Raw genomic sequence first — 18,761 nt, 5'->3', positions numbered from 1 at the left:
TTGGGAGCCTGAGGCACGAGAATCACTTGAACCTAGGAGGCAGATGTTGCAGTGAGCCGAGATGGTGCCATTCTACTCTAGTTTGGGGGACAGAATAAGACTCTGTCTCAAAAAAACAAACAAGCAAAACAAACAAAAAACAAAATTAAAAAGTATTCTATATCTTTTTGTAAGTTGTGTATTATTCATTACATTAAAATGCAAGCTAAACATACATACATATATACACACACGCATGTAGAAACAAACAGTTTTTCCTATTCTCTGCTTTCATACAGTCATTCAACATTTCTGACACCACATGTGTGGGATTTTTTTTCCTCACACACCAAGCAATTATCTGGCAGATCTTCCAACAGACACTAGCTGTGTGTCCTCTAATTCAATTCACTTTTGACACCGTCTACCTGGAGTTAGCATCAGCTCCCTTAGGTTGAGGTCTCCATCCCACAAGACTGCCCCCTACTTCAGCAGCCAGTCACAATCACAGGTTGCGACTGTGCTTCTGACTGACGAGCTATACATCAGGGTTCCCACAGCCCCCTCCTCAGTTTCAATTAATTTGCTAGAGCCGCTCACTGAACTCAGGGAAACACTTTACTTATGTTTATTAACAAATAATATAATAAAGGAGACAGGTGAAGAGACAGAAGAGAGACACATAGAGTGAGGTCTGGCGGGGTCCCAAGCTCAGGGGCTTCTGTCCCCATGGAGGGTCAGTGCACCACTCTCCTGGCACACAGATGTGTTTGCAACCTGGTAGCTCTCCAACACCAGTCCTTTTGGGTTTTTATGGAGGCTTCATTTCGTCAATATGACTGGTTAAAGCCTTGCCATTGATGATCTGCTCAGTCTTCAGCTCCTCTCCTCTCCTCTCCCCAGAGATCAGGGAGTCAGCCTGAAGATTTCAGTACTCTAATCACATGATTGGTTCCCCTGGCAACCAGCCCCCATCCCAAGGCTATCTAGGAGCCCCACCAAGAGTCACCTCATTCAAATGAAAGATGCTATTATTATTCAGGAAATAGCAAATGTCTTAGGAGCTCTGTGTCAGGAACTGGGGTCGAAGACCAAATAGCAAAACAGAAGATTCTCCTAGCACCCCTATTTACAAAGGTTTTAGGACTTCTGTGCCAGAAAATAGGGATGATGACCAAATATGTATTTCACAATATCACACACGTGCACACACCTTTCCCCCAGAGAGCTGGTTGTTAAACATTCACCAGCACCGTTGGTCTTACGTCATCTCAATATACCTTCCTGGAGTTGAAATCTTCTGGAAAAGATCAAGTTTTTAACCTTTGTAGTCTGAAACTGAAAGTTAATGGAACCTGCCAGGGTGGACTTGGGTGACCCTTACAAAGCGCTTATGATAGGAAAGACAAAAAAAAGAAAAGAAAAGAAAAGAAAAGACACTCCCCATAATGATAGGAAGAGCCTGAAGAGCCTGAACCAGTGGGCTCACTTCTGCCTCACACAAAGGAAACTGAAGGTTCTGGGTCTACCAGAAGGCCCTGCCTCAATGCCCTTGAAGGGAAGCTTCAAGAGTTGATGCTGAGAAGCTGTGCAGAGGGAATCCAAGGTGATCCTGGCTTACAGCACCTTAAGGAAATGACCAACAGCCCTAGTCCAGACTGTAGCCCGCCAGAGTTTCAGCAGGCACAGAGGCCGAGTGCCAGGGTGACACTGTTGAGCAGAAACTTCTCTTCACAGAACTCAGTTTCAGCTGAGTGAACAGGCAGCATCCAAGAGCAGATGTCCAGTCTCAGGCACTTCACTCTGGCTTCCAGCTCCAAAGCTTTGAGAGCCAAGCTGTGTTAAGGTCCTAAGTTCTAGAAGGCTTTTGGCTCTAAGTGAAGTTTCTATGTTAGATGAGATTTGTTTTCTACAAGAAGTAGCAGTTTAACTTTTTAAAAGGAGGGGGAAGAGGAAGAAAAGGAAGAGGAGGAAAAGATAGTTTGCTTGGTCTTTAAAGACCAACATTCAGGCCGGGGTGCAGTGGCTCACGCTTGTAATCCCAGCACCTTGGGAGGCCGAGGTGGGCGGATCATGAGGTCAGGAGTTCGAGACCAGCCTCGCCAACACAGTGAAACCCCATCTCTACTAAAAACACAAAAATTAGCTGGGTGTGGTGGTGGGTGCGTGTAATCGCAGCTACTCAGGAGGCTGAGAGGAGAATCGCTTGAACCCGGGAGGCAGAGGTTGCAGTGAGCTGAGATCGTGCCACTGCACTCTAGCCTGGGTGACAGAGCGAGACTCCGTCTCAAAAAAAAAAAAAAAAAAAAAAAAAAAAAGATCAACATTCAGTTGGGCTCAAATCCAGCACCATGACAAAGAGCATAACATTTATCTTAAGGCAGAAGTGGAAAGGCAGTGAGGGTCCTCACATAGTCAGATCTCAGCAGGTTGCCAAGGGGCGATGTCCCAGTATACATGAAAGCTTGCTACCAAAGCCAGAGGTAGGGATATAAAGGTGGAAAATGTTTCCTAAAGGAAGAAGCCACTTTAAAATGTAGTATTTTTAAATAATTGTTTTCTTGTCCCTCTAAATTTTAGGCCCAACATCAGACAAAGTCTCAGTCCACTCTGATCTAAACTGTAGCTCTAGATCATGTAAACCAAGCCGAACATGTAAACTCTCCAAGTCTCCATGCAATCTTATTGGTAAAATGGAGAGAGAGTAACCCGACTCACTGGGTCATTGTACAGATTAAATAAAAACATATTAGTCGGGCATGGTGGCTCACGTCTGTAATCCCAGCACTTTGGGAGACCGAGGCAGGTGAATCACTTGAGTTCAGAAGTTCAAGCTCAGCCTAGGCAACATGGCAAGAACTACCAAAACCACAAAAAATCAGCCAGGTGTGGTGGCAGGCCTATGGTCCCAGCTAGTTAGGTGGCTGAGGTGGGAGAACTGCTTGGGTCCAGGAGGTCGAGGCTGCAGTGAGCCGAGATCATGTCACTGTACTCCAGCCTGGGTGACAGAGTGAGACTCTTTCTCAAAAAAAAAAAGAATAGGATGGAAAAGAAAACATATAAGATGTGCTTGGCACAGAGTAGGTGGTCAGTAAATGGTGGCCATAATTATTGTAAGAAGGTACTTGACCTTACTGGGTTTATTTCTTTTTTCTCTAAAATTAGCAATTGCTTTATTAATGATTTCTGCAGAGAATCTATTGAGGATGTTTTATTAGTTACCTGAGACTTGGGAATAACAATCCATTTTGACATGTAATCCTACATGGGTGCCATTATTCATCTTTTTTATATTACTTGAATTTCAGGCATAGCGTGTAGGAAGAAATAAATAGCTTCTGAAGGACTATGCAAAGCAAACTTATAAAGATATGTGTATTTTGGGGGGAAAAAAGTGCTCCTGGTGATTCTGATTGTGCCCATAAATATTTATTTAAATGAATGGATGCCCAATCCCCTAAACTCCACAGTGGAGAACCTCTGGGAGCATATTCAAATTCTGTTGCCAAGCTCTGCTTACTTGCCCTAATTTCCAATTAACTTGAGCATGTCCAGAGGGTACATAGTACTATACTTTTAGACCTTCTGTGACTCACGAGACAGTATTTCATGTCCTGGTAGGTCCCTGGCTCTGTAAGGGCTTGCCCTGCACTAGCCCCGAGCAAGGTTACACACAGGTATTTGTGGGTGGCCCCACTGTTTTTTCCATAGCCAATTAAAGGGGAAGGCCCAACAAAAATCTAGTCTCATCTTGAGAAGTAACAGAAGTGAAGTTGGTTTTGTTCTTTTCTCTCTCTTTTTTTTTTTTTTTTTTTGACAGAGTCTTGCTCTTGTCACCCAGGCTGGAGTGCAAGGGCACCATCTTGGCTCACTGCAACCTCCACCCCCTGGGTTCAAGCAATTCTCCTGCCTCAGCCTCCCGACCAGCTGAAATTACAGGTGCCCGCCACCACGCCAGGCTAGTTTTTTGTATTTTTAGTAGAGATGGGGTTTCACCATGTTGGCCAGGCTGGTCTTGAACTCCTGGCCTCAGGTGATCCACCTACCTCAGCCTCCCAAAGTGCTGGGATTACAGGCAAGAGCCACCGTGCCCAGCCTGTTCTTTTCTTCTTTAAAAAAAGTTAACATGCGGGCTGGGTAAGTGACTCGTGCCTGTAATCCTAGTACTTTGGGAAGCCAAGGCGGGAGGACTGCCTGAGCCCAGGAGTTCAAGACCAGCCTGGGCAACATGGCAAGACCATGTATCTGTTTTTTTTCTTTTTAAATTAATGTGCACACAAAATGAGAACAGGGAGAATTGTCCCAAGTTTTGCTCTCTTCATGGGGACTAATAGGTTAAGTTAGTATCGACTTTGGCTCATTAGCCTCCTCGGAAGATCTTGTAGAGTTCTTTGTACCCCTCTAGGACATTGATGCCAGAAGAAAATTCTACCTGCAGTGCTCAGAGAGTTGGCTGATTCCAAATGCCACCTTTTTCCTACTGCAGTTCTAACATTCTGTTAGGATTGAACCTCCAGCATGATCCTGACTCCCATTGGTGCTTCTTCTTGAAAGGGCACACATGACTTGTCCCTCTACTAGCAGGCTAGCAGCAAACGATGGCCACAAGTGATTCATGGGCATGTATAATTTTTCCTGGGAATTTCACAAATGTTAGGAAAGAGGGAAACCTGAGTGATACCATCCCACCTTCAAAGAAAGTAAGTCAGGGTTTGGAGCTTTCCCAGAATTCAAGCCAAGTATCAATGACATTATTCTTGTAAGAGCATCCCAAATTTCAGTTCTACAACCCCTTTCCAAATATTTTCAGAGAAAACACTGGAAATGATTGGAATCCCTGCTAGTCAATCCAGTAAGGTCTTTGAGCATCAAGATAAGGTGTATTGGCATAGTTGTGACTTCATTTTTATGATCTAGCATGTGAAGTCCGAGACCTAAGAGTTATTGGCAGCTCTGGGTTCTGATCAAGTTGTCTATTGCCTGGCAGCCCTTGATTGCTTCAAGCACCATCGCTGCTTGTCAGTGGAGCCAGACATCTGATTATATCACTGCTGAGACTTCAAAATTCAAGCACCAACAATCCTACCAGCATGCAGCTTTAATCTGGTCTCTGATTCCACTGGACTCAGTATAAATATCCTCCAGTTCACAAGACACCACTGCTTTGTGTTAAGTCCCTGAAGCAGATGTGTCACAGTTCCTCCATAGTAGCAGATTTCTGTTCCCCATGGTGTATTATCTGGAACTAAGCTGACACTATTGAAATTAAGACCAAACTCTCGCTATTGCCCCAACTTAATGGACTGAGGCCACAGACATCAAGTTGCTACCACCTGCAATGAATGGAGCCAAGCCCTCTGTCCATTAGGCTAGAGCCTGACATCCTTCAGGAGATGGCTTAGAGTGATCCACTCTGACCTTTCATCCCTGTTTCTATTGCCACATTTGTCACTGGTCTTCCATTACATCAGTGGTATGAAAGTGTGGCCCTTGGACCAGCAGCATCCATATCACTTGAGAACCTGTAATACATATTCTCAGGCCAGCCCCAAATCTACTCAATCAGAAATTCTGGGGCTGGGGCCTAGTGCTATGTGTTTTCACAAGCCCTCTTTGCCATTCTAATACATATTAAAGTTTGAGAATGACTGCAACTACATCATCATCCCCATAGTACTCCATATTTCCTTGTTCCTCAGTTCCCCACTGTTGGAATGTACCCGCCCACTCCCAGCTCTCCACTCACCCACTCCCAGCTCTCCAGTGTAGCCTCTGAAGCACCTGCTCTACGATTAACAAATTCCTCTATGTCTTACACATCTCTTCTGGGGACGTTCTCCATAATTCATTCCATTAATTAAAACCTGATCTCTCTCTCTCTCTTTTTAGGTAGGATCTCCCTCTGTCACTCGGGCTGGAGTACAGTGGCTCGATCATGGCTCACTGCAGCCTCAATCTCTAGGCTCAAGCAATCCTCCCACCTCAGCCTTCTAAGTAACTGGGACTACAGGCATGCACCGCCACACTCAGTTAATTTTTAAAACTTTTTTAGTAGAGATGAGGACTTGCTATGTTTCCCAGGCTGGTCTCAAATTCCTAAACACAACTGATCTGCCCACCTTGGCCTCCCAAAGTGTTGGGATTACAGGCATTAGCCACCATGCCCAGGCTTAAAGCCTGATCTCTTCTGTAGCAGCCTTCTGTGATGCCAAATCTGTGCTCGCAACTATCCACTACAGGACAGGTTCTTGTCCTCCCTTCTCCTCGTCACTATTTCTAGATCATTACTTCTTCTCTACTCTCTTGTAAAAACTCCCACTCCTTTGAGGCTCATGCCCCATGATGGTTAATTTTATATGTTAACTTGACTGGGCTAAGGGACACCCAGATAGTTGATAAAGCATTATTTCTGGGTGTGTCTGTGAGGATGTTCCAAGAGGAGATTAGCATTTGAATCAGAGACTGAGTAAAGAAGATCAGCCCTCACCAATGTGGAGGGGCATCAATCAATCTCTTGAGGGCCCAAATAGAAAAACAAGGTGGAGGAAGTGCTGGATGTAGTGGCTTACACCTGTAATCCCAGCACTTAAGGAGGCCAAGGTGGGAGGATTGCTTGAGGCCAGAAATTTGAGACCAGGCTGGGCAACATAGCAAGACCCCATATATATGTGAAAAAAAATTTTAATTTTTAAAAATTTTTTAAGGAGGAGGATGAGCAAATTATTCATTCTCTCTCTCTCTCTTTTTTTCTTTTGAGACAGAGTTTTGCTCTTGTTTCCCAGGTGGGAGTGCAATGGCATGATCGGCTCACTGCAACCTCTGCCTCCCAGGTTCAAGCGATTCTCCTGCCTCAGCCTCCCAAGTAGCTGGGATTACAGGCATGCGCCACCATGCCTGGCTAATTTTTTTTTTTGAGACGGAGTCTCGCTCTGTTGCCCAGGCTGGAGTGCGGTGGCGTGATCTCTGCTCACTGCAAGCTCTGCCCCCTGGGTTCATGCCATTCTTCTGCCTCAGTCACCCAAGTAGCTGGGACTAGAGGTGCCACTCCCAGCTAATTTTTTTTGTATTTTTAGTAGAGACAGAGTTTCACCGTGTTCGCTGGGATGATCTCGATCTCCTGACCATGTGATCCGCCTGCCTCAGCCTCCCAAAGTGCTGGTATTACAGGTGTGAGCTACCACGCCCAGCCACACCCAGCCACGCCTGGCTACTTTTGTATTTTCAGTAGAGACAGGGTTTCACCATGTTGTTCAGGCTGGTCTTGAACTCCTGACTTCTGGTGATCCGCCTGCCTCCATCTCCCAAAGTGCTGGGATTACAGGCGTGAGCCACCATGACCGGCCCATTCTCTATCATTTTGAGCTAGGACATCCATCTTTCCTGCCTTTGGACAGGAGAGCTCCTGGTTCTCGGGCCTTCAAACTCCAGAACTTGTACTTTACACTTGGGACTTCTTTCTATGGGCTATGGAAAGCCATTGAAGAGTTTTAATCAGCTGATTGAATTGGTCTGACTTTACTTTGAAAAGAGCACTCTGGCTACTATGCAGGAAATAGCCTGTGGGGGAGGCACGGATGGGGCTGAGACACAGTGAACAGAACATGGGTGTGGTCCAGCTGGAAGCTGAAGGTGTGGGCTAGGGAGGTAACCCAACACTTTTTTTTTTTAGATGAGGTTTCGCTCTATCTCCCAGGCTGGAGTGCAGTGGCATGATCTCGGCTCACTGTAACCTTCGCCTCCTGGGTTCAAGCGATTCTCCTGCCTCAGCCTCCCAAGTAGCTGGAACTATGGGCACATACCACTACACCTGGCTAATTTGTGTATTTTTAGTAGAGATGGGGTTTCACTATGTTGTCTAGGCTGGTCTTGAGCTCCCGACCTCAGGTGATACACCAGCCTCGGCCTCCCAAAGTAGTGGAATTACAGGCCTGAGCCACCGCGCCCAGCCAACCCTACACTTTTAACCATATGCTCTCCTTGTACTTTTCTCTGAACGTGCAGTACCTGGACCAGCAGCATCCAACATTACCTGGGAATTTGTAATGTAAATTATCAGGCCCGACCCACTTACCTGCTTACTTTTATGAAACCTCTGATTCTTTACATCCCCTCTCATATCCATGAAATAACTTTCACCTCTTAATTCACAGTGGGGGGAAAAAAGAATCTGTTGTGCAGGAATTCCTTCAATTTCCAACCACCATACCTATAAATGCCTATAAATTATTTTCTTCAGGTCCATTTCATACTAAAGTGGGATCCCTCCTTCTAAGTGTGGCTGAACCCTCTGTTTGTGCTTACCATTTACGCATGCTCAAGTCTCCATCAGCATGTTAAAACCAATAAGTAATTTCCCCTACCTCTGCCTCCAGCCATCACCCTGTCTGTCCCAAAGTCAAACATCTTGGAAGAGTTGTCTACATTCATTCTCTCTACTCTCTCATCACCTCCCCAGCCTACTTAAACCTGGCTTTGGTTCCTGCCATTCCACTGACTGAACTCTCACTGGGCTTCCCAATGATCTCTTGCTGCTAAAAACACAGAAAACATTCAGTCATGTCACAAGTATGCCTGTACTTCCTGTTAAATTATTGAAATATTTTGCGCCAGTTTTAAAAAGAGCTGCCACCCCAAGTCCCCTCAGTACCTCCTCTCTGGTCACTGCCTCAGACCTTCCTCCATAGCTTCCCATCATCTAGCAACTAAAGAGCCAATGCCACCCACCACAGGCCTGCCTCATCCTGTCCCGCGTCAGGCTACTGTTCATTCTGATTGGTTGGTGTTCAAGCCATAGCAGTTGTTAAATATTTTTAGTGTAGCCCACCCTGGCAAAACTCAGCAAATTTTCCAATCTCCATCTTGACTACTCAGAATCATTTAACATAGTCAACTCTTTAAAACACTCTCTTCCTTTGATTTCCGTGATGCCATACTCTCTTGATATTTTTCCCTCTACTTCTCAGTTTCCTAGACTGACTTTCCCCATCCATATAACCTTTAAAATGTTGGTATTGCCCTCAGTCCTGTTCGCTTTGATATCTCAGTAGATCTCACTATTCTCACATCATGGCTTCAATGACTATCAATATGTGAATGAATTCTACATTGAATCCAAGACTTCTCTGAACTGCAGACAGGACTTAAATGTCTGCTTAGTGCATTCATTTGGCTGTCTTGTAACTCCCGCAAACTTAACATGCATACAATTGAACTTCCTGGCTGGGTGCGGTGGCTCAAGCCTATAATCCCAGCACTTTGGGAGGCCAAGGCAGGTAGGATCACCTGAGGTCAGGAGTTCAAGACCAGCCTGGCATACATGGTAAAACCCTGTCTCTACTGAAAATACAAAAAAATAGCTGGGTGTGGTGGCGAGCACCTATAATCCCAGCTACTCGGGAGGCTGAGGAAGAGAGAATCCCTTGAACCCGGGAGGCAAAGGTTGCAGTGAGCTGAGATGGTGCCATTGCACTCCAGTCTGGGCAAAAAGAGTAAAACTCCTTCTCAAAATAAATAAATAAATAAATAATAAATAAATAAAAATAAAATTGAACTTCCCATCTCTTAGCTGCCCTTCTAGTCCTTCTACCAGGATGGTTCTACTATCCACCCAGATGCATGAATCTAGAAAACTAAGAGTCATCTGTGACTCCTCTGTCTCCCTTACTGCCCTCTCATATTCAATCAATTACCATGTTCTATTTATTCTACCTCTAAAATATATGTAATGAATATTAAATCCATCAAAATCTCTCCATATGCCCTGCCAGTACTTTGCTCAAGCCACCATCGACCCTATGATTATGGTGGCCTCTTGTATTCTTTTTTTTTTTTTTTTTTTTTTTTTTTGAGACGGAGTCTCACGCTGTTGCCCAGGCTGGAGTGCAGTGGCGCGATCTCGGCTCACTGCAAGCTCCGCCTCCTGGGTTCACGCCATTCTCCTGCCTCAGCCTCCGGAGTAGCTAGGACTACAGGCGCCCGCCACCGCGCCCGGCTAACTTTTTGTATTTTTAGTAGAGACGGGGTTTCACTGTGGTCTCGATCTCCTGACCTTGTGATCCGCCCGCCTCGGCCTCCCAAAGTGCTGGGATTACAGGCTTGAGCCACCGCGCCCGGCCGGCCTCTTGTATTCTTGCATCCATATTTGCCTCTCTCCAATCTATTTTTTCTAAAGCAGCCAGAGTTATCTTTTAAAAATGCAAATCTGATTAGACCAATATATCCTTTTTCATTCTCCTGGGGTTCAAAATGAGGTCACATTCCTTTCAACGCTCAAATCAGATGACTTGGAGCCTTCAACTTGTCTCCCTTGTGTGGTAACTTCAGATTCCAAAGGTACAGATTGTCTTGATAAGTGGAACTGGGAAATTTGCTCATATTCTTTTTGCCTGCTGTGACTGTCAGTAGAATACCTGATTCTATGTGTTCTTCCATCCTCATGTAGTCCTTATACATTGAGGTTATGATGTGCTGTGACTAGGCACAGATGTCTACCAAATAGCCTAGGGTAATCTTTATTCAATGAAAGAAAGTATTTTGATTATCTAGGGGCCCAAGAGTGTTTCAATTCTAGAACTAGGAAAAATATACATACATATATTTCTTTCAAAGTATTGCATTCGGCCGGGCATGGTGGCTCATGCCTGTAATCCCAGCACTTTGGGAGGCTGAGGGGGGCGGATCACCTGAGGTCAGGAGTTCAAGACAAGCCTGGCCAACATGGTGAAACCCTGTCTCTATTAAAAATACAAAAAATTAGCCTGGCGTGGTGGCGGCTGTAATTCCAGCTACTTGGGAGGCTGAGGCAGGAGAATCGCTTGAACCCGGGAGGCAGAGGTTGCAGATTGCGCCATCGCACTCCAGCCTGGGCAACAAGAGTGAAACTCCATTTCAGAAAACAAACAAATAAACAAACAAACTAAAATTAGCCGGGCATGGTGGCGCACGCCTGTGGTCTCAGCTACTTGGGAAGCTGAGGTGGGAGGATCACTTGAGCCCAGAGAGATCTAGGCTGCAGTGAGCCATAATTGCACCACTGCACTCCAACCTGGGTAACAGAGTGAGACCCTGTCTCAAATAAATAAATAAATAAATAAATAAATAAATAAATAAAAAGAATATTGCCAGGACCTCAAAAGCCTCTCTTATGCTACATCCCAGTCATTACCTAATGACAAAGGTAATTACTGTTCTGATTTATTTTACCATAGATTAGTTTGTTTTTATTGTTCCATACTTTTGTGTGCAGTTTCTTTGATTCAACACTATGTGTGTTGAATTCATCCATGTGGTTGCTAGTAGCAGTGGTTTGTTCGTTTTCACTGCTATATGTATTAAATACATCATATATTTATCTTTTTCTACTATTGATAGAAATTTGGGTTGTTTCCATTTTTGATTACTAAGAACAATGCTGCCATGAACATGCCTGTATATGTCTCTCAATTACCATATCTATGCTTTTCTATTAGTATATGCCTAAAGCAGAATTTCTGAGTTATAGGGTATGTGAATACTCGGCTTTAGGAGATACTGACAAATACTGTTCTAAAATGGCTGGGCCAGTTTATTTATTTATTTTTATTTATTTATTTTTTTGAGACAGAGTGTCACTCTGTCACCCAGGCTGGAGTGCAGTGGTGTGATCTCGGCTCACTGCAACCTCCACCTCCCAGGTTCAAGTGATTCTCCTGTCTCAGGCTCCCGAGACATGCCCGTCTAATTTTTTGTATTTTAGTAAAGACGGGTTATGCCGTGTTGCCCAGGCTGGTCTCAAACTCCTGAGCTCAGGCAATCCATCCGCCTCGGCCTCCCAAAGTGTTAGGATTACAGGCGTGAGCCACTGCGCACGGCTGTCTGGGCCAATTTATACTCCCATCCGCAGTGCATGGAATTTCCAGTTGTTCTGCATTCTTGCCGTTCCTTGTTTATTTCAGGTTTTGCTTTGTTTTTGTTTTGTTTTCTTTTGTTTCTAAGACAGGGTCTTGCTTTGTCACCCTGGCTGGAGTGCAGTGGCATGAACATGGCTCACTGCAGCCTCAACCTTCCAGGCTCAAGAGATCTTCTCCCCTCAGCCCCCCAAGAAGCTGGGACTACAGGCGTGTGCCACCACGCCCAGGTAATTTTTTCTTTTTTTTTTTTTTTTGAGACGGAGTCTCACTCTGTCGCCCAGGCTGGAGTGCAGTGGCCGGATCTCAGCTCACTGCAAGCTCCGCCTTCCGGGTTCACGCCATTTTCCTGCCTCAGCCTCCGGAGTAACTGGGACTACAGGCGCCCGCCACTCGCCCGGCTAGTTTTTTGTATTTTTTAGTAGAGACGGGGTTTCACCGGATTAGCCAGGATGGTCTCAATCTCCTGACCTTGTGATCCGCCCGTCTCGGCCTCCCAAAGTGCTGGGATTACAGGCTTGAGCCACCGCGCCCGGCCACGCCCAGGTAATTTTTGTGGTTTTTGTAGAGATGGGGTTTTGCCATGTTGCCCAAGCTGGTCTTTAATTCCTGAGTTCAGGCCATCTGCCGGCATTGGCCTCTCAAAGTGCTGGGATTACAGGCATAAGCCAATGTGCCTGGCCCATTTCAGTTTTTAAAGTTTAGCCATTTTGGTGACTGTATAGTAGTAACTCACTGAAGTATATTACATTAAATTTTATCTCTTTATATATTTGACTACCCTTCTTAATACTAATTTTCTGGAGGCCATAGGATTATGTCTTATTCAACATGTGAATAAACACAGATAGTGCCTGCCATGCACAAGGTGCTAAGTGCTTGTTGCAGAAGTAATGAGGGACTGAGAAGTCTTCCGAAAGCTAAAATCAAACATTTCCGGTACATAAAAATCGACCTTGCCTAAGTTTAATCATCATCAAATCCCAGTCAACAGACATGCCTGAGTGTCCACTCACTGCCAGTATTAGTCTTCCGATACTTTCTTCCCAAGGCCTTGTCAGCTGAGTACTTCATAGCATTGCCTGGCAGTGTAGACATTAGAACTGTGACGGTACTAATCATAAAGGTAAAAGAGCCCTCGAAATATAATTCCATTTCCCCCACTTTCTGGCAAAATCATTCGTAAATCCCACAAAGAGTGGAATAATCTAATCCTTGTCTAAAGACAACCAGTTATGCAAATAAAGCCCCAAGAAATCCCAGCACTTTGGGAGGCCGAGACAGGCGGATCACAAGGTCAGGAGATCGAGACCATCCTGGCTAACACGGTGAAACCCCGTCTCTACTAAAAAATACAAAAAACTAGCTGGGCGAGGTGGCGGGCGCCTGTAGTCCCAGCTACTCGGGAGGCTGAGGCAGGAGAATGGCGTAAACCCGGGAGGCGGAGCTTGCAGTGAGCTGAGATCCGGCCACTGCACCCCAGCCTGGGCGACAGAGCAAGACTCCGTCTCAATAAATAAATGAATAAATAAATAAAGCCCCAAGAAGGTACCGCTTCTGAGACACATTCGCTAGCATAGCTATAATTAAAAACATAGCTAAGGGCAGGGCATGGTGGCTCATGCCTGTAATCCCAGCACTTTGGGAGGCTGAGGCAGGCAGATCACCTGAGGTCAGGAGTTCAAGACCAGCCTGGCCAACATGGTGAAACCCCGTCTCTACAAAAAATGCAAAAATTAGACAGGCATGATAGCAGGTGCCTGTAATCCCAGCTACTTGGGAGACTGGGGGGGAAGAATAGCTTGAACCTGGGAGGCGGAGGTTGCAGTGAGCTGAGATTGTGCCATTGCACTCCAGCCTAGGCGAAAAAGCAAGACTCCATCTCAAAAACAACAAACAAACAAACAAACATGGTTAATAACAAGTGTTTGATGAGGATGTGAAGAAACTGAAACCTCATACAAAGCTGAATATGGTGCAGCCACTTTGGAAAACACTTAGGCAGTTGCTCAAAACATTACATGTAGGCCAGGCACAGTGGCTCACACCTGCAATCCCAGCACTTTGGGAGGCTGAAGCGGGCAGATCACGAGGTCAGGAGATTGAGGCCAATGTGGCCAACATGATGAAACCCCATCTCTACTGAAAATACAAAAAAAATTAGCTGGGCATGGTGGTGCGCACCTATAGTCCCAGCTACTTTGGAGCCTGAGGCAGGAGAACCTCTTGAACCCGGGAGGTGGAGGTAGCAGAGAGATGAGATTACGCCACTGCACTCCAGCCTGGGCAAGAGTGAGACTCCATCTCAAAACAAAAACAAAAACATTACACATAGAGTTACCATATAACCTAGCAATCTACTGTAGGCATATACCTAGTGAATTGAAAACATGTGTTCATACAAAAAATCTGTACATGAATGTTGCATTAGTCTGTTCTCTCATTGCTATAGAGAACTACCTGAGGCCGGGTATGGTGGCTCACGCCTGTAACCCCAACACTTTGGGAGGCCAAGGCAGGTGGATCATCAGGTCAACAGATCAAGACCATCCTGGCCAACATGGTGAAACCCCATCTCTACTAAAAATACAAAAAAATTAGCTGAGTGTGGTGGCGTATGCCTGTAGTCCCAGCTAATCGGGAGGCTGAGGTAGAAGAATCACTTGAACCCAGGAGGCAGAGGTTGCAGTTAGCCAAGATTGTGCCACTGCATTACAGGCTGGTGACAGAGTAAGACTCTGTCTTAAAAAAAAAAAAAAAAAAAAAAAAAGGAACCACCTGAACCTGGGTAATTTATAAAGAAAAGAGGTTTAATTGGCTTACTGTTCCACAGGCTGGGGGAGTCCTCAGGAAATTTACCATCATGGCAGAAGGCAAAGGGGAAGCAGGCACAATCTTCACATGGTGAAGCAGGAGAGACACAGCGAAGGTGGAAGTGCTACACACTTTTAAACAACCAGATCTCGTGGAAACTCACTCACTATCACAACAGCAGCAAGAGAGAAGTCTGCCCTTATGATCCAATCACCTCCCACTCACCAGGCCCCTTCTCCAACATTGGGGATCACAATTTGACATAAGATTTGGGTGGAGACACAAATTTAAACCATATCAAATATTCACAACAGCATTATTCACAACAACCAAGAAGTGGAAAACAACCCAAGTGTCTATCAGTGGATGAATAGACAAACAAACTGTAGTATATCTATTCAGTGGAATATTATTCAGCCATAAAAAGGAATGAAATTCATGCCAAAACAAGGATGAATCTTAAAAATACTATGATAAGTGAAACAAGCCAGGCACAAAAGGCCCTATATTGTAGGGTTCCATCTATCTAAAACATCCAGAATAGGCAATTTCGTAGAGAAAGTAGATTAGGAGCAGCCAGGGGCTAGGAGGAGGGGTAAATGGGGAATGACTGCTAATGAGGTACATGTTACTTCCTGGGGTGATAAAAATGTCCTAAAATTAGGTAATGGCAATGGTTGCATTACTCTCAAATATCAAATATACTAAAAACCAGTTAATTGTACACCTTAAATGGGTTAATTTTATGATAGGTAAATTAGAGCCCAATAAAAGTTCTACAACACACTGAGCTGTTGTTTTGCTTTTGCATAATTTACTTACCTAAATTATTTGCAATAAACTTGTATTACTCTTGCAATTTTTAAAAAATGAAGGTTTAAAAATATTTAATTATAATTTATACTTTTTTTTTTCTGTGAAAAGGCTGCATAAACGCATTCCTTGTCACACCATCATTTCTTTTTCTGTCATCAAATCAGCCCTAGCTATCCTAAAGAACGGTGTTCTTTCTGCTTTAGGTGGACGTTAGCACAGCATTCACGAGGAGAAGCACCACCAGCTCTAGCTCTAAAGAACGCCAAGGAATATGATCTTGTTGTACTACAGGGCTGCCAGATCTGCATTTGGTTTAGACAAGGAGGGTCCGGAGAAAAGGTTGCTGCCTTCTTTCATTGTCCTCTGTAGGCAAAGTCTAAATAGGGTATGACTAGCCTATCCAATATCCCCTTCTATTTTTTCTCTTCTGCCCCCTTTTTTTTGGAGACGAAGTCTCACTCTTGTCCCCCAGGCTGGAGTGCAGTGGCGCAATCTTGGCTCACTGCAACCTCTGCCTCCCGGGTTCAAATGGTTCTCCTGCCTCAGCCTCCCGAGTAGCTGGGATTACAGGCGCCTGCCACCATGCCTGGCTAATTTTTGTATTTTTAGTAGAGACGGGGTTTCACCATGTTGGCCAGTCTGGTCTCGAACTCCTGACCTCAGGTGATCTGCCCGCCTCGGCCTCCCAAAGTGCTGGGATTACAGGTGTGAGCCACGGCGCTGGGCCATCTTCTGGCCTCTTTAAGAGGAAAATACAAAACAAAAAGTAGCAGCAGGAAACATATATATTATAGTATACTACTGTCATTTTTATGACCTTTTTTTTTTTTTTGAGACGGAGTCTTTGTTGCCTAGGCTGGACTGCAGTGGTGCAATCTCGGCTCACTGCAACCTCCCCCTCCTGGGTTCAAGAAACTCTCCTGCCTCAGCCTCCTGACTAACTAGAATTACAGGCATGAGCCACCACGCCCGGCTAATGTTCATATTTTTAGTAGAGAGGTGGTTTCACCATGTTGGTCTTCAAACCCGTGACCTCAGATGATCTGCCCGCCTCAGCCTCCCAAAGTGCTAGGATCACAGGCGTGAGCCACGGCACCTGGCCGCCTTTGATTACTCTTTTTTTTTTTCAATTTTACTTTAAGTTCTAGGGTACATGTGCACAACATGCATGTTTGTTACATATGTATACATGTGCCATGTTGGTGTGCTGCACCCATTAACTCGTCATTTACATTAGGTATATCTCCTAATGCTAACCCTCCCCCCTCCCCCACCCCACGACAGGACCTGGTGTGTGATGTTCCCCTTCATGTGTCCTAGTGATCTCATTGTTCAATTCCCACCTATGAGTGAGAACATGCGGTGTTTGGTTTTTTGTCCTTGTGATAGTTTGCTGAGGATGATGGTTTCCAGCTTCATCCTTGTCTCTACAAAGGACATGAACTCATCCTTTGATTACTTTTTAAAATTTCTTCTTACCCTTAGTTTTTTCCTTGTTCCAATAATTTCCCTAGATCTGCCATACCAGCATTCCAAGAGGGCTTGTCAGAAACTCAAATGATCAGCCAGCCCTCAGAGTCTCTATTAGCCATTCAGCCAGCGGGGCCCAGCCAGCAGCGCTTTAGTAAGCCCTCCAGGCCATTCTGACTCTCCCTGAAGTTTTAGCACCATTGCTCTAATTCTTGAAAAGCCTTCGGCTTTTCAAGTATAATGTACTATACAAGAGCGGAAACTACAGACTTGCTGAGTCATCCTTCCTTTCTCTTGGTCACCCTAACCTTCCATTCACCATTCTGCCTGGATTCCATTCTGCCTGGATTCTTCTCTCGGCATATTTCTCTCGACATTTTCTCTTCCATCTTGGAATCCTTTTGCTTCTTCCTGAATCAGCACCTCGAGTTTGCTGTCCTTTTCCATCTATCAACATGCCCTACTTAAGACACTGTCACAAGTAAGACACTGAAGCAAGTAAGACACTTGCTTCCCTACCTGGGAAGCAAGATAGGAAGATACCATGAAAAGAAGAATTTTTTGGAACATTTTTGGCACTTATTTTTGTGAAAATGAGTAGTATATACACTCTACGTCTATAGAGCAGAGATTCACAAGCTTGAATGTGCAAAGGGGAGTTTGGTTTTTTAAATGGATGTTCCTAGGTTTCAGATTCTGGGATGTAGAGACAATGTCTGGGGTGGAGTCTAGGAATTTTCATTTTGATAAGTACCTCAGGTCATTTTGAAATTGGTGGTCCTTGCCTACTTTAGGAAGCGCTGAATCAAGGACGAGAATTGGGGTGGGGGGCAGGGCTCTCTCCTTTGCAAATTCTACATCCACTGAAAATCTATGCAAGAAAAAAAAAAGCACGGGACCTACATTTTCTCATGACATTTTTCATGTCTCTAGCGATTTGGTGCTTAGGAAACCTTTAAATCAAGTTCTCAGGCTCTCAAGATAAAAAAAAAAAGTTATCAACACACAAACAGTAAACCACTAATATAGGGGCAGTTGTGCTGTTAGGTGTGAAAATTATTCTTGAAATAATACTATCCTGACCAGCTACAGGAACAATCTTGAATAAGCTGATTACTTTTATACTTATATTCCTCTAGTATGTATTAACTGAGACACATAAAGTTTTATTCCTTCCAAAATTCGTGGAGCAGTTAGTTGTTACCTTGAAGGAAGTTATTTTTCTCAAATTACTGTTCACAGTGGTTGTATGTATTAGTAGGAGGATTGATACATAGAATACTTTATTGCCTGAAATGACCATGATTATTCATGTTGCCAAGATGCAAGATCACCCTGTGAACAGATCAACTTGCATCTTGGCAACATGCATAATGCAGTTCTTTTCTTTCTTGTCTTCTTTCCTTTCCTTCCTTCCTTCTTCCCTTCCCTCCCCTCCCCTCCCCTCCCCTCCCCTCCCCTCCCCTCCCCTCCCCTTTCCCCTTCCCCTGCCTCCCTCCCTCTCTCCCTCCCTCCCTCCCTCTCTCTTTCTTTCTTTCTTTTTCTTTTTCTTATTATTTTTTTTTTTTTGACAGAGTCTCGCTCTGTTGCCCAGGCTGGAGTGCAGTGGCATGATCTCAGCTCACTGCAACCTCCACCTCCTGGGTTCAAGCGATTCTCCTGCCTCAGCCTCCTGAATAGCTAGGATTACAGGCATGCTGCAAACCCGCCTAATTTTTGCATTTTTTTAGTAGAGACGGGGTTTCACCACATTAGCCAGACTGGTCTTGAACTCCTAACCTCAGGTGCTTCGCCTGC

The sequence above is a fragment of the Macaca nemestrina genome, chromosome 12 (assembly GCF_043159975.1).
Source record: "Macaca nemestrina isolate mMacNem1 chromosome 12, mMacNem.hap1, whole genome shotgun sequence".
NCBI classification, from domain to species: Eukaryota; Metazoa; Chordata; class Mammalia; order Primates; family Cercopithecidae; genus Macaca; species Macaca nemestrina.
Note: the sequence above shows the minus strand (reverse complement) of the source record.